General features: G+C 38.3%; 1 protein-coding gene and 1 pseudogene across 4 annotated transcripts in view; one reads left to right on the plus strand and one right to left on the minus strand.

Annotated features, from left to right (window-relative positions):
* LOC138155734 (thiamine pyrophosphokinase 1-like) overlaps positions 1-23,298 on the minus strand; it is a 479,265-nt gene that overhangs the window by 401,788 nt on the left and 54,179 nt on the right. The gene's annotated exons all lie outside the window — the stretch shown is intronic.
* Positions 14,610-23,298, plus strand: part of LOC138156628 (succinate dehydrogenase [ubiquinone] cytochrome b small subunit, mitochondrial pseudogene) — a 17,506-nt pseudogene continuing 8,817 nt past the window's right edge.

Genomic DNA, 23,298 nt, shown 5'->3' on the forward strand with positions numbered 1-23,298 from the left:
AAGTACTACATAAGTGTTAGCTATCATTACTATTATCAGCTTTATTATCTTTTCAAAAAAAAAACACCTACATAATATACCATATGAATATATTTTTTCTTTTTCATAAGAGTGGACATTATCCAGCTTCCCTAAGGGGAAAGCGAGTATGTATAGCAAAGTGGAGAACATGAGTCCAATCATGTTAATGCAACATTGATTTGAGAGGCCTCACAGCATGGAATAATGAAAGGTAGAGGACAGCTGAGATGAGAAGGACTGAAAACGTATTAGCAAAACTTATGGTGCTGGAAAGATATTGCCAAAAGATCTAGAGGTTGTTGTTTTTTTTAAGAACCAGGAGAAGCAATAACCTTCTAAGTAATGAGTAAATTACTAGGAATTGCAGTACCATTTTCTAGCAGAAGGTTAACTCTCTAGTCTAAGGATAGAATTGAATGATTCAAGTTCTCTCAGTTCTTCCTCACAACTTTCAAGGGAATCATTTTCCTCAGCAGTATAATGAGAAGGGTTAAAGTTAATAAACTCAATGGAAGGTCCCTTTCATTTCTATATGACCTGGGTCACAGCTAGAGAGGAGTCTTTGCTTTCCTCATAATCACTCTGTGAAGATCATGTTCATGGGATCACAGATTTAGAGTAGATATGGGCTTTTGAGTTCAACTAGTTCAACCTCTCATTTTATAAATCACACAAGTCATAAGAGTCAAAGACAAGATTCCCTGACAATAAATCCAGCACCTTTTCTACTGTACCACCCTAATTCTTTTCCTTTTCTGGCCTTAATTCATTTTATCTTCAGATCCCAAACAGACGTTCATGGTAGCTACCATCTTCTTTCAGCCACAAGCAACCAGAAATCATCGATGTAAAACTAAAAAGCTCACATTTATATAGTACTTTAAAGTTAGTTAAAATCTTTCTACACAAATTATTTGGTTTAAAACTCCTACCAGCCTTGTGAGATAAGAAGTGTTAGTATTTCCACTTTACAGATGAGGAAAGTGAGGCTCGGGGGAGAAAAGTGACTTGAAGTCATAGTTCTTAAATGTCAGTACTGGGATCTGAGCCAAGCTGTCTCTCCTGACTCCAAGTTCAGTATTCTTTCTAGTACAGCATCTTACCAAATACCTTACATCAGTAAGACAATTTATGGAAAGTTAGGGTTCATCTCAGTTCAAATGTGCAAGACTTGTGCTATTTAGGAACTGGGGAAAAGACAAAAAGGTAAGAGCTCCTGCCCTCAAGGAACTTACACTCTTCTGCCCAACAGATGGAAAATTTTAAATGTCTCTGATCTTGTTATCCCTGTATCAGGGAAAACTTCTGTATAGGAAAGAGAACTAAAATATTTTCACAGTTATTCTTGCTACTTGTGTTGTGACACTTTTTCTATCTATTTATTTTGAATAATAGTGGAAGCTTGTCAGAGTGCTTGGCACATGTTAACTGCTTAATCAAGTTAGGATTGTAAATTCTACTTGTAGTTACATAATTAAGCCTGCCTATATGGCTCTTGAAGACTAATAAAGACTACAAAATATTATTTCAAATAGTTTCTTTTTGGAAAGAATATTTGATTGCATAAACTATTTCAATATTATAAAAACTACCTGCATTTAAACCCAAAGAATTCATGTCCATCACAAACCTAAAGGTCTACTAGTTAATACTCAACATTCACAATAAGCTAAAACAGTCAGTCAACTCATTATTTGTCCTTCATACCTGAAGAGGATCAATGCCATCAGGAGGGTGATGCCTTGACTTGCAAGCAAAATGGACTTAAGCGAGGCAGGGCTATGCAAAGTCATCAGCCTAACTCTCTCCTCCAAGATCATCTGAGCCCAGTGGAAAGACATAGGTCAGGATGACTGGAGATGACACCAAATGCGGTGGGAGACCTTAGCCTTTTTAAGCTAAGGTCTTTCCCAGGTCTCAATTTGTCTGAGGCAACACCCATTTAGTGTACTACGGTAAAAAAAAAAAAAAAATCTAACTCAGGAGGGGAAGACCCTCAGGGTTTCTGGCAAGAACAGAAACCAATGCTGTCTACACTCACTCTGAGCCCTCAAAACCCAAACAATGAACAAGTAAGGCTTGGGCTGGGACCTATTATTGGCAAGATATTTAGGGGTCTAGGGGCTAGGGTTTTTTTCCTCTTTAAAAAAAACTGGAAAATGAACTCTTTGGTCCCATGTAGTTTTGTTTATGATTTCTTGAAATCGAGCTCTAAAAAAATCAGGCTTTGATAAAACCCATTGGGATTCAAATGGAATCTACTCGACCTTGCCTTAAACCCAAATCAGTCTGGTTTAAATCCAAATCTCTGGTCAATAACATGTTCCAGTCAAAGGCATTTATTTATCAAGCACCCCACTCTGAGAGGTCATTCGAAACATAGGTTAGAGGATGAACCAGTCACTGTAATCTACCTGTTTCCTATTCTTGGGGCTTATTGTCCCGCTGAAACTATATAACTATATGTGGCACAGTGGAATGAGCTCTACAGTCAAACCCTGGTTCTGCTACCAACTAGGTATATAGCATGTAACCTTGGAAAATCACTTAACCTTTTAATGTATTATTTTCATCATCTGCAAGATGAGATATTGGATTAAATGGCCTCAAAGATCCTTCCCACTTCTAGAATCTATGATCCTTGAGTATAAGAATTCTTGTCATTTCAATTTTCCAAAATGTTTCCTAATATTTACCCCCCCAAAAAAAAAAAAAACCAACAGAGCTCAACCTTGATTTTTCTTGCCCACTAGATCGGGATCTTGACATTGTTTCATCTTGGCAAAATTGGCCCCTTTTGTACTTTTCCCTGTGATATTATTATTGGTTTTATTCCAGAAGGTGACATTGAAACCAGTTAGCTACTACACTAGCCGGTATTTTTGCTTATTTTCCATACACATACACTTCCTACTTCCCCCCAAAAAGTAACTCTCAACACAGCAATCCTCTAGTGATGAATGAGCCCCTTAGAAATTAACTATGCAGTCTGACCAAAGGTATTCAAAGGCTTTCTTTCCAACCTGCTAGAGACTGCCAGAGTTTATGTTCCCCTGGCATTGCTTTGAAAAACCCAGGTTTACCTCCATAATGAGGAGTCCAAAAAAGTATTTTTTAATATATGTACAACTGAAACAAGCACATAAGTAAGCTTTCAGTGGAAGAAATATTTTTTATCCTTCAGCTCTTTTCCCATTACTCCTCAGCAAGTTAGAATAGACAGGCCAATGAGGAAGGAATGAAAACTAAGGACTGACAGGTAAGGACAGCTCCAAGGGCTCTGAAAACCTCCAACAGAGTATAACAGGCAAAGAGTTTAGCCTGTGCCACCTGAATGACAGGCCAACACAGTAAGCCAGCAGGTAACTTCAAGTCTTGGCAGAGGACTTTTGATGAGACCAAAAACCCTGAAGACATTTTCTGTGAGCATATGCCTCTTACCACTGTGGAGTTAGTTCCAATCAGAAATATTCACTTAACATTTATGATTCCACAGCAATCTCTTCCTATTTATTGTATCCACTTAGCTCTCAAATTAGACTGGAAGCTCCTGAAGGGTACAGAATTATGCCTTCTATTTCCTTTATGTTCTTCACAATCCCCAGCATAGTAGAGACATAGTAAGTGGTTAACGAAGATCCATTATTTGTAAGGGAAAGGTGGAGAAGGGAAGTAAAGAGGAAGAAAGAGAAAGAGAATTAACAGAGGGCCAGGGAGAGAGAAAGAGACTGGAAGAGACCTAAAGACAGGAAGGGAAAAAGAAGAGGGGGGCAGACACTTGGTTCCAGTAAATGTTTAATTGCTCAAAAAAATTTGGAACAATTTTTTAAAAGGGTATATTTGTCACTAATAAGTGATACATTTTATTTTCAAATTTGTTTTCAATTTTTCAATTTATTTTCAAATTTTATTTTCAAATTTTGATTCTTCTTCCTCCCACCCCCCGAGCAGCTTGCAGGTCTGTTAAATTTAAAGATTTAAATATCACTTCTGCTCCAAGGAAGAGATAAACAATTTTATATGAACACAAAAATATTAGAAATAAGGGAAAATTTGGAATATTTTTGGTTTGAGGTTGCTATTTCACATTACTCTGGGGGATGAAGCTACACACTTTCAACCAAGAGTAGAAAGCATTGAGAAATACAGAGCAAGGCTGTAGGATATGGAAGCTGTTCAACTTTCTAGTCTCTTCATTCATCAAGCATTCTCAATGTAACTTTTCTTCAAGAATAAGTACTCCCAGATCAGATACGTTCCTTCAAATAAATGCACGTTTGTGTGTGTGTATGTTCCTATGTAAGTATGCACACATATACATTCATATGAAATCAAAGAATTAAAAAAAACTTTTCTAATTTTCCTTAAGAAATAACTTGCCCCATGGCAAAATCACAGAATTTCAGAGGTGAAAGAAGTCTCAGTAGCCATCTAGTCTAACCCATGAATCCCCATTATGCTATACCCAACTACTGGTTATCCAGATGCTGCTTGAAGTTTCCTCAACTGTAAATTTGGGTTGTTGTAAAGATCAAATGAGATAATATTAGTAAAAATCACAGCACAGTGCCTGGTGCCTCCTCCTGAGGCATCCTATTCCATTCCTGGACAGCTCAAAATGTTAGGATTTGTTTTTCCCCCTGGTACTAAGCCTAAATTTGCTTAATGTTTAGTTCTGGTTCTGCACTCTAGAACCAAACAGATTATGTCCAGTTCACTCACTAAATGACAGCTCTTTATCTATTTGAAGAAAGTTAGATTGGGTCCCTTGAGTCTTTTTTTTCTTCTGAATAATCATGCCCAGCTCTTTCAACTGGTCTTCCTATATCATGAAGAGTTACCATACTGTATACCTTCCTCTGAACACCCTTCAGCTTACACTGATGATATCAACAGCAACATGAATGAGTAACTTGAATAACTGATGCAAGGCCAGAGGGCAAGCAGAGCTTTGCAGTGTCCATGTGAGAGAAAGTTAAAGATGAGAGGTAAATTAGGAGAGAGAGCAACGTCAGAGAAAGTGAGGGGAAGATAGACTCAACAATGCCAAATGCTGCAGAGAGGTTGATGGGGACCGTCTTGTACAATACTGGCCAGAACATAGTACATGATACTCTCAATTTGAACACAGAATGGTTTTAGAGAAGGGTAGGTAGGTATTAGTGGCACAGAATATCGGTAAACTACTAAGATGGAGTGACAACAGCTACTCATGAACAAGATCTAAGTGTTCACTCTGAACATAAAGAGTTTACGATAAACAAAATGCAGATCCACACCTCTCGGCAAGAGACACATTCCCTTTAAAGAAGTATACAATTATTTACTTTATGTTTTTCAGGGTAGCACATAGTTCTCCAATTATGCAAATCTTTTTTTTTTTTTTTACAAAAAATACTTTTTATAATTCTTAATCTATCGGCCACCCAATTATTCAATTATTGGCTTTTAATATAGACCATTTAATTAGCCACACTTTACTTAAGATTAATCAAAGCAAATAACTATCCTTTGAGACAGATTAATAGTCAGATTCAACATGATATATCTATAAACTTAAAACTACAGAAAGAGACTCTTCAATACAGTGCTGGGGAATTTAAGAGCATTAAAATTTGTGTTTTAAGAAATATCTTTCTGGGGCAGCCAGGTAGCACAGCAAGTAAGAGCACCGGCTCCAGTGTTGAGAAGACCTGGAGATCGAATCTCGGGCTCAGACACTTAGCACCCACCCAGAAACACCTGGCCGTGTAACCTTCAGCAACTTACTTAACCCCAATTGCTTAGGGGCGGCAAGGTGGCTCAGTGAGTAAGAGCACCGGCTCCAGTGTTGGGATGACCTGGATCAAATCCGGGCTCAGATACTCAGCACCACACCCAGAAATAACTGGCCGTGTAACCTTGAGCAAGTTACTTAACCCTGATTGCTTTAAAAAAAAAAAAAAAAAAGAAAGAAAGAAATATCTTTCTTAGTGTAGCCTATAGGGGAGCCAAAACTAAAAGAAAAACTCAATGCAAGAATTTTTAAAACAACATTTTAAAGGCATTTGCAATATCTACTGATTGTGCTAGGTTCTAATCTTCTAAACTTGGAAAGCCCCCCAAGGCCTCAGTTTATTCAACTATAAAATGAGGAAGTGGTCTCTGAGGTCCCTTCAAGTTCTAGATCCAAATATGAACCCATCCAATAATGCTTCTCCAAAATTAGCTAGGCCCCTGCTTGGACAATAAGGTATACAGTCTATAGCTGGGCTCATAATCTAAGTGCTTACATTCCACTGACACATCCTTCACTTGAACCAGGGTCACCTTCATTCCAGATAAACCACCACACAGTAGGACTTTAGTGGAGGTGGAATGTATAACAAGGGAAAAACCTTGACATGCTGTGCAAAGTTACATCACTAATTTTAAGGACAACTGAATCCCAGAAGAAGCTCTCTAGTGTCTCTCATATGAATTTCCATTAAAACCTGAGCTTTTTGAATGAGCTTTAAGTAATTCATCAGCAGAAGATGAATATCACAGTAGTCATATTTCAGAAATGTTTAGGAATACCATAGTATATAGAAATAGTAAACCTGTCAACAGAATACATATTCCGTCTTGTGGGCAGAACTCACATGGCTCAGTAAAAGAGGTTGCTGAAAATGACAGTTGATTTTTTTCTTCTTTCAGTAAGACAATATTCAACTAACCCATAAAGCATGCTATCCCTCTCTGTCCATATCATAAAATACCAAGTTAAAATGTGAAAGAACGAAGGCCTGAAATATGTCTCACTATTTCCTTGCTCATAAATTTCTAATGTCTGATTATAAACAAAGGCTAGGAACAAGATCCATATTTCATCATTTCTAAGATAAACTAGAGTTCACACTTGATGAGTTTCATACACTTAAATAACTGGGCTGTACATTGTACATTAATGGAACTGACACTCCCCCAAGAGTAAAACATGATGGGCACTTAATTTTAACAAAAATAAAGGACGCAAATTAGAATCGATATCATTATGCTAACAACAGCTAAATATTATTTCATTGGAATGTTACTGAAATATGAAGCCCCCTTCTTGATATCAATTTCAGTTTTACAACTGTACTTTTAGCTTAGTCCACTGGACACTTATTTGTGTATTAACAAAAAACGAGGGTCCAGATGTGTGATATTTTTTAATGACTATAATTTTTCTCAGCAGGTAAATTTCTTATCTTGGCCTGCTGTATGACTTTTAGAATCTATTTTTCCTTGAATGACTGGAGCTCTTGTTGAGGAATTCCCTCTGTCAATGCAGATTTATACCTACTCTGTAAGTTTTAATAGTATGTCTCAGTGGATAGAGCACTGGTCCTGGAGTCAGGAGGACCTAAGTTCAAATCAAACCTCAGACACTTACCAGCTGTTTGACTGTGGGCAAGTCACTTAACCTCAAAAAAAAAAGTTAACTAGATAACGTTTCTGACAAAAGTTCAATATCCAGGTCAGCTAGGTGGTACAGTGAATAGAGCATCAGCCCTTGAGTCAGGAAGTCCTGAGTTCAAAATTTGGCCTCAGACACTCAACACTTATTAGCTGTGTGACAACCCCAATTGCCCTGAATTCTCCCCTCTAAAAAGACCAAAAGACAAAAAAAAAAGTCCAATATCTCGGCTATTTGAGAAAGAGAGAAACAAATTGCATATATTAGATCAATAGGTAAGGAAAAATCCCGTATGATACATACAAAGTTGAAAATTCAGTTTCAAATGGAAGAGAAAATCAGATGAAGAAACATCACCATGTAAGGGAGTTGAGCAGAAGAGAGAAGTGAATGAAAACTCTCTTCCTCTTCCTTCTTCCCCAGACTAGGGCAGACAGCAGAATGTACCCTTTGTTTGCCCTGGCAAAGAAGAACTTCTTTCTTCTTTCTTCTTCTTCCTCCTTCTTCTTCTTCTTCCTCTTCCTCTTCTTCTTTTTTTTTCCTTTTGGAGGGCAACTGGGGTTAAGTAACTTGCCCAAGATCACACGGCTAGGTTTTGCGTGTGTGTGTGTTAAGTGTCTGAGGCCGGATCCGAACTCAGGTCCTCCTGACTCTGGGGCTGGCACTCTACTCACTGCGCCACCTAGCCGCCCTTTCTTCTTCTTCTTCAAGATGCCTCTACTAACATTATGACTGTTATGTCAAAATAACAGGGAAATCAATAAATAAATGAAGGGGTCGAGTCAGCATCAGTCCCCAGGACAAAACTTCTCACCACCTTCACCTCTGCCCCAATGCCCCATCCTATTTGACCCATAAAAGAATACAAAAACACATCAGACTTTACACTGGTGAGGAAGAGAATACTCAATTCGCTCTGGAGAGCCAGTGGAGTGTCCAATTCTACACAAGGGCCCAACAGACCTGAATTCTTTCCATCATTCTCCTTGATTACCTGTAATGGCAATGGGAATCTGAATATCTTCCCTGCCCCTTAATAAGCCTAAGGGAATTTGAAGACCTTTCCTGATTTTGAAGATTTTCCCTGCCCCCTAATAGGCTGAATGCTATCACATGGAGTTGGTGCTGGGAGGAGTTTGCTGAAGCGTGAAGCAGAAACCACAGGAAGCTGGGAGTCAGAGCAGCTAGGTGGTGGGAGAGGGAGGATGGCAGACAAGAAGACAGCTAGGCTTGTGAGTGCTGATTTGTGGGAAGGCTATGGTGTGGCTCTCTGTGGTGTTAGGGTATATTGACTTTTTTGCTACTATGATGGATTCAGCTTTCTGGTTTTGGGATTCAATTTTCTGGTATCTGAATAAATGTTTTGCTTCTGTCTTCTATATGGAGAGTCTTATATTTTGTGACTGAGAACTATGCTGTCATATTTATAGTCATTGTCGTCAGTGCTGTGAATTGCGTTGGTGCTACATTACCTTTCATTTTGTAAGTATCAATAGTCAAGTATCAAGCTTCAATAAAACTTGCTTGCTTTACAATCATATTGTGAACTCCATGTTTCCTTGTACTGGACCCTGGTATTCTAAACTTTTCTAACAGATTCCCTGTAGTAAACTCCTGGAATTACATGGTCAAGAGAAGCTCAGGATGGACAGGCATGAATGAGTTGGATCTACATCATTTAAAAAGGACTGACTTGTGAGTGTATGAGATCACAAATCCATTCAAATACTATGCCCTTGGAATATAAAGACCTAAAAGACAGACACTGCTCTCAGAAAAGTTGCTATCTCAGATTCTGTATTGAGTGTTCTACAAAGCACAGGTTTATTTGATTCCAGTAGAGTTCAATCTGTGCCACAGTTCTGATGAGGTCAGCTGTCATAACTAAGCATAAACTCAGAGTAACTCTTCCTATTACTCCAAGAACTGTGCCAGGTGCTCCAACTGTGAGAACCATTTTGTTACAAATGTTCAACAGCCCAGAGCAAAATAATATTACTTCTCTACCTTATGAAACCCTTAAAGCATCTTTTTGGGGGGGAGGGGGAGGTAGGGCAAGGGCAGGTATAGATAAAATAATTATATTACTATTGCTAAGAGGTTAAGAAAAGAAAATATAAGGGGATTTCAGAATAGCTTAAGACCCACATGAAACAATTTTGGTTCTTCCATGATCAGAAATTATACAATTAATGCCAGCTAAAAATCTTGTAAATCCATGTATTAAAGCATAAGCAAGACTTGACAGAAAAGAATGAAATCAATCACTAATGCTAGTGGAAAGAAATGTGAAAAATGACCGTCTTGGGATCAAAAATTAGAGATTTAGAGCAGTAAGGCACCCAAGAGGCTATCTGTTCTAACTCTTTTTATAGAATTATCAATCAATAAGCATTTTTTATGGGCCAGACACTGTGGGGGAAGAAAAGAAAACTGAAACACTCATGGGGCTTACATTCTAAGGAGAGAGATAATATATACAAAACACATATGAAGTAGACACAAGGTAACAGCAGAGGGGGAGGCAACAGCAGCTAAAGGGACTAGAAAAGGGCCCCTGCAGAATTCTGTATTTGAGCTGAATCTTGAAGGAAAGCAGGGATGCCCAAGGGACAGCAGAGAGGAAGAAGAGCATTACTAGTTTTAAATGACAAATAAAGGAATTTATATATGTATGTATGCATGTATCTGAAAGGTAATAGGAAACCAATGGACTTACAGAGTACTAGGGTGACTTGATCAGACCCACGCCCTAGGAAAATTATTTAAGGCTGTGTGGAGAATGGATTGAAACTGAAGGAAGTTCAGAGCAAAGCATAACCAAGCAGGGCAATTTTGAAATTAATGTGTGGAGTTATTACGTCCCATTTCTTTAAAAAAAAAAAAAAGCAAGCAGCACAAAATGGAAATTCAGTCTAACATAGAATCATTTTGTGTACTGCCCTGCTTATGAAAATGAATTGTTTTTAGGTAAGACTAAAAATTAAAATTTGGGAGAGAAAAAGATGGAGTAGAGTCATTTAAGATAGATCAATGTGGAGGCTACTGCAACAGTCCAGGTAAGAGGTGATAAGAGTCTGGGTGGTAACCAAGTGGACAGAAGGAGAGAGAATACTGTGGTATAGAAATGACAAGATTTCAGGTGACAGTTGGTAGTCAAAGATGACAAGGATGTTTTGTGCCTCCTAACCAAGTTTGTGTCTTCCAGACTAACTTCAATCAGATTTTAGATGGCCCACTAGAAAGGAGTTAGCCCATTATTCCTTTGGATGAGGTCTATGTTCCCCGGGGTCCCAGTAAAGCAGGGACAGCTCAACTCCCCTAGTCAGCCTGAGGTAGTTCCAGAAGATGAGACTTCCAACCATGCCCCCAAACAAATGAGGCCTCACCATTTGAGGGAGGAATGATAAGAAATACATGGCCCTTGCCCTTTTCCCCAAATGAACTTGGGTGTCTACTTCTTGAGGAGGGAGATTCAAAAGGACTGGTCTAGGAGAAGTCCATTATCTCAAGTACTACTTAAAGCCACTTTAGGAGACAAAGAGATTTAAGTAGCCTAGTCCAAGAAATACCAAAATTAACTTCGCTCTATGGAATAGATAACACAGACAATTACAGTTTCACCCCCTAATCTATGTCTGTGGTGTCTCTGGTCACCTCATCTCTCTCCCCATGGCAAGTTTTTCTAAGAAGAATCCTTAGCCCCTCCTGCCTAGTGGTTGTCATCCTTAAGCGGCATCCTCCTTAGTCAGATGGTAACCACCCCTTATTCTGATATCTCCCTTAACCACCCATGACATGAGGAACTGCCAACCCCACCCCTCCCGCCCGCCTTAAGCTGGGGTTTCCCTTAAGCTGCGACTCCTGTAAGTGGCAGAGGAGCCAGCTTGGTGTTTTGGCTTGTTATGTTGTATATTACCCTCAATAAACACCTATACTTGATTTGGAGACAGCCTGAACTCTTTTGGGACAACCTTGTACCCCAACATTTTGGGGTGGCCCTGACCCTCATCAAGAGCATCTTGCCATTTGCCCTCCATGAGTCCCTCTTCTAAGTAGTGTTCCCCTACACTCCTACCCCATATACACTGAACTTCTTACTTTTGATCTGCACAAATAATTAAAATAAAATTAATATTGCTATGGAAAGAAAAGATGACAATGATAGCATGAAATATGGTACCACACCAAACAGAAACAGGGAATTGATTCATTAAATTAATTCATTAAAACTCAATGTTAAAAATTTCCTTCACATGTAATTGGGGGAGAAAGGGAGAATGTGGGCTTAAGGGAATAGAAAGTTAACAGTTTGGCTTAAGTATAAAGTATATTTTCACAATAGAAAAGCCGGGAAGGTAGGCCAGAGTCAGAGCAAGGAGGAACTCAAAAATCCTAATTAATCTTACTGATGCATAATTAAAATCATATCAGTATGCTGCTCAGAAACCTTTAATAACTCCATGTTACATAACAAATGAAATACAAACTCCTTGGCCCCACTTTTCAAGGCCATCAATTATATACCCCCAACCTAGGAGAGCACTGTAGCACAGCTGAACAAAACTGGGAGTCAAGTGATGTATTTTGGTTTCAGCCAGTAGCAAATCAAGACCTCTCAGAGCCTCATTTTCATCATGAAATGAAGTTCTAAAGTCCTTTCTAGCTCTCAAGTTACATTGTCTTAATGGTTCTCTGCTCTCATTCATCCAGTGGTATAAATTGCAACCTATTTATACATTCCCCTTCTGTACAATTATTGTTCATGAGAACTCATAAATTCACCACAGGTGATTTATTCAAAAGCTTTCTTCAACATACATTTTTAACATTTTGTAGTATATAGATACCAGCACAATATTCACCTATCCTTCTGGTATCCCTTACTCTGAATGTCACTTTTTCTGCTCACACTCCCCTCATTCTAGATACTCTACTTCTATTAATGCAACAACAAAAAAGTGCATTAGCTCTTTTACCTTCTACAAAATATCACTTCTGAATGTGAAAGCCACTAAAAGCTCAGTATCATTTTCCTGTACAATGCTTGCTAATAACATACACCCCATCCTGTTGACAATTGATTTTTGTAACTGAGGTACAGCAGAGTACATAATTTCTTTCTACTAAATTTTATCTTTTTAAATTCAGTTCATCTAGCCTGTCATGATCTTCTTTGGATTCATATTCTATTATCTGATGCATTAACTATTTCTCCCAGTTTTGAATCGTGCACAAATATTCCATGCTTCTCAATATTCATTCAAGTTATCAAAAACTTTGAACAGACCAGGGTTAAGAATCCAGGTCTCTGATGGAGCTCTGAGACATCTCACTAGACACCTTTCATCTAGGCTCATGATATATACTACCTAGTTTGCACATTTTCCACCTTGTCTACAAGGATATCATGAGCAATTGTGTCAAATCACTTGTTGAAATCCAAACAGTCTATGTTCATGATTTTCTTATGATCTAATAATGCTTCACTCTTCTCTTGACCTTGGCCAAAAAAAGGGGGGTAGGAGGGATATAGCAAATCTAGTATGACATTCTTAATAAACCTAAACTGGCTCTTAATAATCATCATTTCCTTTTCTAAATCCATTTATGAAAGTTCTTAATAACATGTTCAAATATTTTTCCAGCTATCAATATCTACATCTCTAACCTACAGTCTGGAGAATCTATTTTTCTCACTTTAAAAACTAATTAATGATCATTAGTCCTAAGGTGCCTTTCTGCCTTTCTCCATGATTCCTTAAAGCTCACTGATTTAAGATGAGAAATTTTACTTGAAAGGCCCTTCAGTACCCAAATGTATAACTCAGTCAGGCCAAATGACTTGTACTCACTGTAGGAATCCTTACAATCTTTCTCATTTATAATGGCCTTCACTTCCCCCTACTATTTTATCCCTCTCAATTTCTTTTTGTTCTATGCAAAATAGGAATTTAGTAGTTCCACTATGTTGTCATTACCCCACCCCCAAGAGTTCCATTCTTTATTCCTCATCCACAAAACATTTAAGAATCCTTTTGTTATCTCTAACATTTGGCCAAAACGTATCTCTGTACAAGGTTTTAGCCTAATGCTCTATTTTACAAGGTCCTGCCACTCATTTGTCTTCACCTTTAGCATTTTGCCCTCCATTCATCTAATGCACAAGTCCTTTTTAAACATGAGATCACTGAGTTTATTTTCATATCATTCTTATTTTTCTTCCTCACTGGAATCAACATGAAATATTTCACTAGGATTTCCTTTCTGAGCTTTCATTTTCCAGGAAGTCAAAAACTCTTGGGCAGACAGGTGGCTCAGTAAGAGCACCAGCCCCAGAGTCAGGATAACCTGGGATCAAATCCGGGCTCAGATACTTAGCACTACACCCAGAAATAACTGGCCATGTAACCTTGAGCAAGTTACTTAACCCCAACTGCTTACCAAAATACAAAACAAAACAAAAACTCTCATATTTATTTTTTGTATCTTTCATAATACCTACACCCTTGTTTCATAATAATCATTGGAAAAATTATGATAAAATGCCCACATCCTTTGATCTGGAGATCTCAGTGGATAGCATTTACCCCAAGGAAGCCAAAGGAGGAAAGAAAGGCACTATAAACACCAAAATACCATAGTGACATTTTTGTGACAGCAAAGAAGTGAAAATTAATTGGATATCAATCTATTAGTAAACAGCTAAACAAGTTGTGGCATATATAACATTATTGTGGCAATATAAGAAATAAATAATATAAGATGGCGGAGCAGAAACAGGACCTCCTAGCGGCTCCAGCTTCCACCTTCCCCAATTAATATAAAAAGGGGACTCTGAACAAACTTTGGAGCTGCAAAACCCACAAAATGACACAAAGAAGCTAATTTCCCGCTGAGGACAGCCCGGCAGGCTGGAAGGAATTGGCCAGCACAACGCTCTGGGAGCCGAGCCCAGACCCACATGAGCCAGAGGTTTTAGCCCCAGGGCGGGTCTAACCAGGGCCTGGCAGGAGGGACTCCAGATCAGCATCAGCTGTGGCCGTTTCCAGAATTATCAACAAATAGATGTGAAGGACAAAGTGAGAGGTCAGTGCAGTCTGGACTTTGGGGCCCAGTAAGTGTGAGTACATGGCATTTGCCCCAGGGGCGAGAAGCCACTGAGATGCGCAGGACAGCCAGCCCCACTGTGGCAGCTTCAGCTCCTGGCCTGCAGAGTGTAGGGGGACCAAGTGACCAGTCTGAGGGGTAATCACTCTTGGTTAACCTCCTTGGATCTGGATTGCAGTCTAGGGTGGAGGTCCTGGGGTGTGTGTCCAGCTTGCCAGAGCGTGTGGAGGCTTCAGAGAGGGCACCCATCTAATACCTCTGGCAGCTGAGAAAACCCCAGCTTTTGGAACGAAAGACCCCCTGTCTGGTGGCAGAGTCCTACTGTGGCAAAAAGTCCAGGGGTCAAGTGACTGAGGGGCGACATGACCAGGCAAAGGAAACAAAGCAGACAGAAGATTCCAACATTAGACACCTATTTTGGGGTCAAAAAGGAGCAAAGCATGGAACAGGAAGAAGACAGTGAAGTCAAAACTCCTGCACCAAAAGCTTCAAAGGAAAATACGAGCTGGTGACAGGCCATAGAGGACCTTAAGAAGCAGATAAGAGAAGTGGAAGAAAAATTGGGAAGAGAAATGAGAACAATGCAAGAAAATTACAAAATGAGAGTTAACAGCCTGACTGAGGAAAATACCACCTTAAAAAACAGACTAACTCAAATGGCAAAAGAGGCTCAAAAAGGCAATGAGAAGAATGCTTTAAAAAGCCAAATTTGCCAGATAGAAAAAGAATCTCAAAAGCTCAATGAGGAGAATCATTGCTTCAGAATTAGATTGGAGCAAATGGAAGCCAATGACTTTATGAGAAATCAAGATGTTGTTAAACAGATCCAAACAAATGAAAGAATAGAAGGCAATATGAAATATCTCATGGGAAAAACCACTGACCTGGAAAATAGATCCAGGAGAGATCATTTAAAAATTATTGGACTTCCTGAAAGCCATGATCAAAGTAAGAACCTAGAAATCATCCTCCAGGAAGTTCTCAAAGAAAACTGCCCTGATATTTTAGAACCAGAGGGCAAAATAGATGTTGAAAGGATCCACCAATCACCTCCTGAAAAAGATCCCCAAAAGAAAACTCCTAGGAATATTATAGCCAGGTTCCGGAATTCCCAGATTAAGGAGAGAATCAATGAAAATTTTAAGAAGGGCAGGGGTGGCCAGGTAGCACATTGAGTAAGAGCACTGGCTCCAGTGTCAGGATGACCTGGTGATCGAATCCTGGGCTCAGACACTCAGCACCACACCCAGAAATAACTGGCTGTGTAACCTTGAGCAAGTTACTTAACCCCGATTGCTAAAAAAAAAAGAAGAAGAAAGGGCAACAGACTGGAAGTCATAAGATAAAGTCTGGTCAGGTCTTAGACATACTACCTATATGAATACCTCAATTCAAATCACTGGGCCTGAGTTTCCTGTCTTCAATGAGAATACTTAAAGGTACCTTCCAATAGAATGTGCAGAAAATGTTTATAAACAAGCTTTGAATAATGCCTTACAAAATGCTATAGAAAATGAGTTACTGGTATTACTAGTTACTAGCAAAATAAATGTGCTGAATTGCACAACCCCTAAGTTTGAAAATGTTGTATGCAAAAGAAAGGGTTTTTAAAAACAATTTTTAAGCCTTAGAACCTTCAATTAAACTAGGATTTTCTTTTTCCTACACTTAATTTTTATAAGAGTTAAAAAGATAAACAAGAAAATAGAATCATAGCCAGGATATATTAACTTGATGAATACACATAAAATTCATGGATTCAATATAGATATCACTAAAATTATTACTCAATATAGATAAAAATTACTAATTCAATATAGATACAATTAAATCTACATCTATAAGAATTGATGTTCAAAATTACACTCCTTAGGCTCCAGTGAAGGTCCTATGTCATTAAGAATTCAATTATGTTTACTATACTAAGGCAGGAAAATGAATTTATGTTTCACTTTATTTAATACTGTAGTAGTTTCTCCTTTGGCAATGAAATATGAAAATCTCTTCTTTCTATATGCCTGACTTGCCTCTTCTTCTGGTCACACACATCCTTGGTTATAAGGCATATATATAAAGGGAAGGAGAAGGAAATAAGCACTTATTAAACACCTAGTAATATGCCAAACTGTGCTAAGTACTTTATCTCCTTTGATCTTCACAACAATCTTGTGAGGAAGATATTATTATTATTCTACTTTACAGATGAGGAGACTGAGGTGGGCAAAAGTTAAATAACTTGCTTAGGGTCACACAACTAAGCAGGATCTGAAGTTGAATTTAAACTTGGTACTTCCTAATTCCAGCTGAATCATTGGTAGCAATATACTGAAGCCTACTTAACACAAATCATGAGTACGGGATCCATCCACCAGTCTTTATGCCATTTTGTGAACATTTCCCAATAAGACTTTTCTTGTCAACTGTCAATCAATCATTTATTTAGAAAGCATTTATTAAACACCATTTTGTGTCATGTTCTGTACCTAGCACTCGGGATTAAAAAAAAGGTCCCAGCCCTCAAGGAGTTTACTCTAATGGGGGAGATAACATGCATTTATGCACTATACATATATATGTATATAGTAAACAGGAGATAATACCAGAGGTAAGGTGGGATGAGGCACTTCAAAAAGAGAATTCACTAGAACATTCTATTCCCATTTTGATTCATTAAGATTCTAATGCAATACATTCTTCTCTTATTCAATTTGACCAAAATTAAATGAATTAAAAACAAGGGCTCTGCCCTCAAGTAACTTACATCCTAATAAGGGAGAAATAACAAGCAGACATACAGAATTTCAATCTTCCCATTAGATAGTGCCAAATCCCAATTTAAATTGTGAACCCCCAAACCCAAAACCAGAGTTTTCTAAGAAAGAGACAAATGATTAGGTCAGCTCCATATTTTTATTTCTCTCAAACTGGCTTGATATACACTGCATGAGAGTTCAGTCTAAAACTGGGCCCCCTGAAGGGGCTCAATTTGGGATTTGAGGGCATAAGGTTATATAACCTGTTTTTCAAAGGGCTTCTCAAGGGATACCAATCAATTAAAATGGGGTCTTGATTATGTGATTTAGGTCACTTAATCCTGGTACAATACCTTTTCACCAGGGGCTGATATCTCGGAATCATTTTATCTTCAGAGGAAATACTTGTTCTATCAGACCATCCCCAGTCTTGGGCTATCTAGGCAGAAACACCTAACTCCACCCAAGCCGGAGAACAATAAAATCAATTCAGACTTGGGTCAGGTATAAGGAGAGACTGAATTTGAAAGATGAAGGGGGCTGGGCAGAAGCTCTGAGTCTCCAAGACACTGATTACTAAGATTTAAAATCATTTCTCACAATAGTCACCAAATGCTGGTATTGAAATGGACCTTAAAAACCATCTGTTTCAAGGCCCCATTGCCCAGAAGGTATCAGCAAAGCTGAGAAAGGTGAAAGGGTTTGCCTTTACAATCGGGTCATAACCCTATCCTAAAAATGAACAGAACACATTCTTCCATCTTTATTGAAACCATATTTAATTCGGTATTTTCTTTATTACTTGGCTTTTTGCCAGTGCTCACTATCATAAACTGTTGCTCTTGTATTGCTGATCCACTGCAGATCTTGCTTTCAGATTTAACAGCGAGACAGTATGATACTTAATTATCTGCTATTTTGAATCTATTACTCTCTTTTCATGCAGCTTGCATCCCAACAGGAAGACTCTTTGAAACCCAAACACTGTCTGTGGCCATAGAATCCAACACATCTGTCTCACATTCGGGAACATGTAGAGAAACCACAGTTGGCATTGCTAATAGTGGGCCTTTCTCAAAACTGACCACTTTAACTAGACCTTGACCTATTTTATCTTGTACCAGGAAGCTTTAACCCAGAGTGGAGGAGCCTTTGGAGGGAGAACTAGGAAGTAGCCACCTTCTCTACTCCAAGGCAGATGAGTAAATTAGATCAGCATTTCCCCACTGGTCCATTCTAGAGCTTTCCTTTGTGTTTTGTGTTGTTTTGAACTTGCCCCTTATTAAGTGACTGCTGTGCATTCAGCTAGGTGCTGGGAAAAGATATTAAGTTTTAACAAAACATAATCCTCATGTCTTTTTTTTCCAAAGACTCTTGCTTCTAAAATAATTTTAGCCAAGAGTTCTTCTTTCTTCTCCTTGTACTCTGCTTTTCCTCCTACCTGCTGCTTCCTCCTAATTGATTCCAGATCCTACCCCACCCTCTACTGCTGCTAAATATTCTGGTACATTAAGCAAAGGAAGGAAAGAAGGGGAGCTACTCTGCAGAGAACTAGAATATATTTTGGAACAAACATTCTTTTAGAATAATCTTTGGATTGGGAGACCCTGGATGAGAGAACAGTTCAGCCTACATAGCTGTTTGTTGTCTTGTTGAAAAGGTATTGTATCAAGATTAAGTGACCTAAAGCACATAATCAGGCCAGAGATAAACCACCTATTCCCAGCATGATGTAGCCTGCAAGCAGAAAGTGAATGGAGAAAAGTGGAGAAACATAAACAGCTTCCTATAATGATTTCATTTTTCTTCTTGACCACACAACCCATGTTCAGTCTCACCTCCATAACAACTTCCAAAATAGTTAAGGAAGAAGGATTAAATTACTTTCCTTGGATTCAAAACCTGCCCTCTGGCCTAGGAATTTCTGAATCTTACCTCTCTCAGGGCAGAAAGTGAAAGGAAAAGGAAAGCACTCCACGGTTATAACTCCTTTCTTTTCACCTTCCATCTCTGCTCTTTGAGGCCAGAGCTGTTAATATTCCTAATCTACATCAAACATTTCCTAGGCAACCATCACACTTAAAGGATTAGATAAAACTAGGCCTGTCAGGACAGAGAAAACACACACACACTTAAAAACAATAGCAACTTGTCAGACTTTTCAGAAAGGCAACAAGGTAAAGCAGAATGAACACTAGTCTCTAGTACTGCTTCTGCCATTAACTAGCTATTGTTTTCAGTCCTGTCCAACTTTTCTTGACCTTATTTTCTGGTTTCTTGGCAAAGATACTGGAGCTGTTTTGCCATTTTGAGGAAACTAAGGCAAACAGGGTTAAACAGGGTTAAGTGACTTTGCCCAGGGCTACACAGCTAATAAGTATCTGAAGCCAGATCTGAACGTCCCCCAGCACTCCTAACTGTCCCAATTAGCTACTGAACATCAAGCAAAATCCTTAACTCCTCTGGACTTTCAATTTCTTCATTTGTATAATAACAATAAAGCTAAACATGTTATAATTATAATCTTATTTGATCCTCAAAACATTTCTTGACCGATGCTAATATTACTCAAATTTTACAAATGACAAAACTGAGTGAAACAGATGTGAAGGCCCGTGGTCACACAGCTAGAGGTGTCTTTGGCCTGATGAGGGCAATAACTTCAAAAATTCTTTCCCAGCTCTCATCTTCAGAATTTCAAAAGTTTCCATTCAATTACATTCAACAAGCATTCATTAAACACCAACCAAGGTTAGGAAACACTAAGTAAGAGGACAACTCTGCCTAGATTTCTGTTTCACATTAGCCTGAGATAAACCATCTATTCTCAGCATCAAGTAGACTACAAGAAGAAACTGATTGGAACAAGGGGAAAAACATGAACAGTACCAACTGTGCTAAGCACTGGGGCTGTAAAAACAAAGATGAAGTATTTCTCCCACCCCCCTCAAGGAACTTTCATCCTATTTCAGTGATCATGTATGTGCAGAGATAAGTAAAAAGTAAATATATACTTTGAAAAATGATTATTAATAACCAATAACTTGGAGATTCAGAATTTCCCCCAGTCCCCATTTTCCAAAGTCCTGACTTTAAGTTTAGTTTTTCTTGAGAAGAACATTACTAACAATAAGACTGCATTGACTCTCTTATCCTGGTTAGCCCCACCCAAGCTCACCAGTAATTTAATATAAGGCAGAAAAGCCCCATAGCCTTCTGCTCAGGCTCGAGTGGAGATAGATTTTTCTGTCTAGACAGGCCAAGGCTGGGAGTGTTGTGGTATAGTTGGGGATGGTCTGATAAAAGTTTTCTCTGTCCAGGAGTGAGTGATGATGGTGACTTCAGCCCGAGTTGGAACGGAATATAAACTGTTCAGCCTAACCCCAAAATGAGCTCAGCTCCAACACTTCAGCTCCCATGCATATGCATGCATGAAATAAACAATGGACTGTACAACCTAACTCTGTCTTTCTTAGACCAATCCCTGTGCAAGGTTGACAATGCAAAGTAATTTCACCTGAGAGTGGGGAGAACACCAATAACTTGTCTCAGAAAAGACCTCAAAATTGACCAACTACATTGCTGGGAGGGCCAAGAATCACAACATTAACAAAAAGTGTTACAGTAAATCACAAAGTCATCGCATCCAAAGGACTTTGCTGATGTTGAGTCTGTTGTGATGACTTGGTGAAACAGAGGAGAGGCAGAGAGAAGGAAAGAGAGTGTGTGTGTGTGAGATTGAGCTGTGGTTTTTAAGCACTTCAATTTTTATAAATATATTTTCATAAAAAGTTTTACATATCCAAAAAAATAAAAACAAAAACAATCACTTGAGGGACCAGCCTTCTAAGTCTTTCTACCTTTGTACTCAAGGTCAAATCAAAGACAAAGCCTTGAAAAATGCTAAAGTACTCTGCAAACCAAGATTAAGCATTGAAAAAGACTTGGGAGTAGGGGGGAAGCAGCAAGGATTAATTTTTATTTCTACTGGTTCTTCCTGGGCATAGTTTCATGTCACTCACTCACTCACTCTCTCTCTCTCTCTCTCTCTCTCTCTCTCTCTCTCTCTCTCTCACACACACACACACACACACACACACACACACTCACACACATTTTCTTGAATTATGTTTAGGGTACTCAAAATCAGGGAATAATTTCATGCCTTCAAAAGGTTCAAGAAAACAGAAATGATGTAATCTGGAGATTTAACACTAGCACTATCAGCCCTAACCACAAAATCTGTGGGCCTGAAGCCTCATGATTCCATAATCACAACCCTGCTTTCATATAAATCCTGAATATGAATCCTTTAAATCCTAATTTCTCTTCAGCAGAAAACGATAAGGTTAGCTTCAGGCCCACTAACTGCTCTGGTGCTCTCTCTTTTTATCTGGTACTCTTGAACCTAGAGCTCTCTAGATCCTAATTTCCTCCCAGCCTTGGACCCAGGAACTTCTCCCTTAACTCCTAGCCTTGACTCTCCTGTCTCTACTTCAAGCACAATGATTTTTCATCCCCTATTAAAAATCAAGCAATCTTTTTTCTCCATCATGGTGAGTGACTCAATATCCAATGGTAAAGAAAGCTTTTCAAGGGCAAGAACTAGACCTTGTATTTCTCTTATATTCCACTAAATTGCCTAGTACAATGCTAGACACAAAGTAAACAATGAATGAATACATACTGGCTTGAAACATTGTTGGATTGAGTATCAAAACTCATTTTAAAAAGTGATGCCTTTCCTCATTCCCCTCAATTCTCTCAGATTATGCTGTTTAAATGCTTTTATCATTTCATTTATTTTATTTCCCAGTACCTAACAGTGCTTGGCACATAGTAAAGGCTTAGCAAATACTTGCAGATTCATTTCTTGGAGGGAATATGATATATATTATATGTATTTAAGTTACAGATAATTCTGTATTATTCATACCTTGATTCCCCTACTTTCAAATAATTTATCAACAAATCAATAAGCACCTAGTATGTGCTAGGCACTATGTTATGGGGAACATAGTATGGGGAGCATAGTATGGGGAACACAGTAATAAAAGAAATCAGCTGTGATTTAAGATGTTATGAGAAAAAGAGTAAGATGTTGTGTTGTAGCATTGGGGAGGGCAAACAGGAGGTGAAAGGCATTAGTCAGCTAAAAAAAAAAAAAACCACCATGGTCATTTTTTTCTCCATAGCTATAATTCTCTTACTATCAAATGAGATAACACATATAGTGCTTTGCAAATCTTAAAGCACTTTATAAATGCAAGCTATTATATTATTACTATTACCACATGCTTTTCTGCTACTACAGATTACATACTATGCATTCTATTTAAAGAGAAGGAAGGTAAGAATTCTATACCAGGAAGTTAGATTAGAAGATCTCTATGGCCAGAATCACAGATGAATTTCAATGGTTCAACAGCAATTATCAAGAAGTTATAATACACTCAGGGCAGCCCTAACCTCTCAAAGAAAAAGAAAAGAAAAGAAAAGAAAAGAAAAGAAAACAAAAGAAAAGAAAACAAAAGAAAAGAAAAGAAAAGAAAAGGCCAATCTCAGACAGCTTCTGCATATCAAAAAATTTTCCAAACTAATACTTATGTAAATTGGCTCTAAGATTTAAAAGTAAATTTCAAAAATCTAAACTATTCACATATTATAGGAAATCTTAAGGATTTTGTGGAGAGTGGATCTGCTAGTTGCTACTTTGGGGGCATTAGATGACTCACTTAAATTCTCTATAATGTGGATAAACTGAAGTTTCCAGGTCTGTTACAGGAGTCATGTACTACATAACCCCTAAGGTTCCTTTGGACTCTTAATCTATTTTAAATTTATACTTTAAAATCTAAGGCAGAAATACCATAAAACCACCGTTGGCAGATGATGACTAGTGTCATAATTAAATGTCACATTACTACCACTCACCTTTTACACACACACACACACACACACACACACACACACACACACACACACACACAC

Source organism: Petaurus breviceps, unplaced genomic scaffold, assembly GCF_028583685.1.
Source record: "Petaurus breviceps papuanus isolate PSGF00001 unplaced genomic scaffold, PetGlider_PUasm1.0 110, whole genome shotgun sequence".
NCBI classification, from domain to species: Eukaryota; Metazoa; Chordata; class Mammalia; order Diprotodontia; family Petauridae; genus Petaurus; species Petaurus breviceps.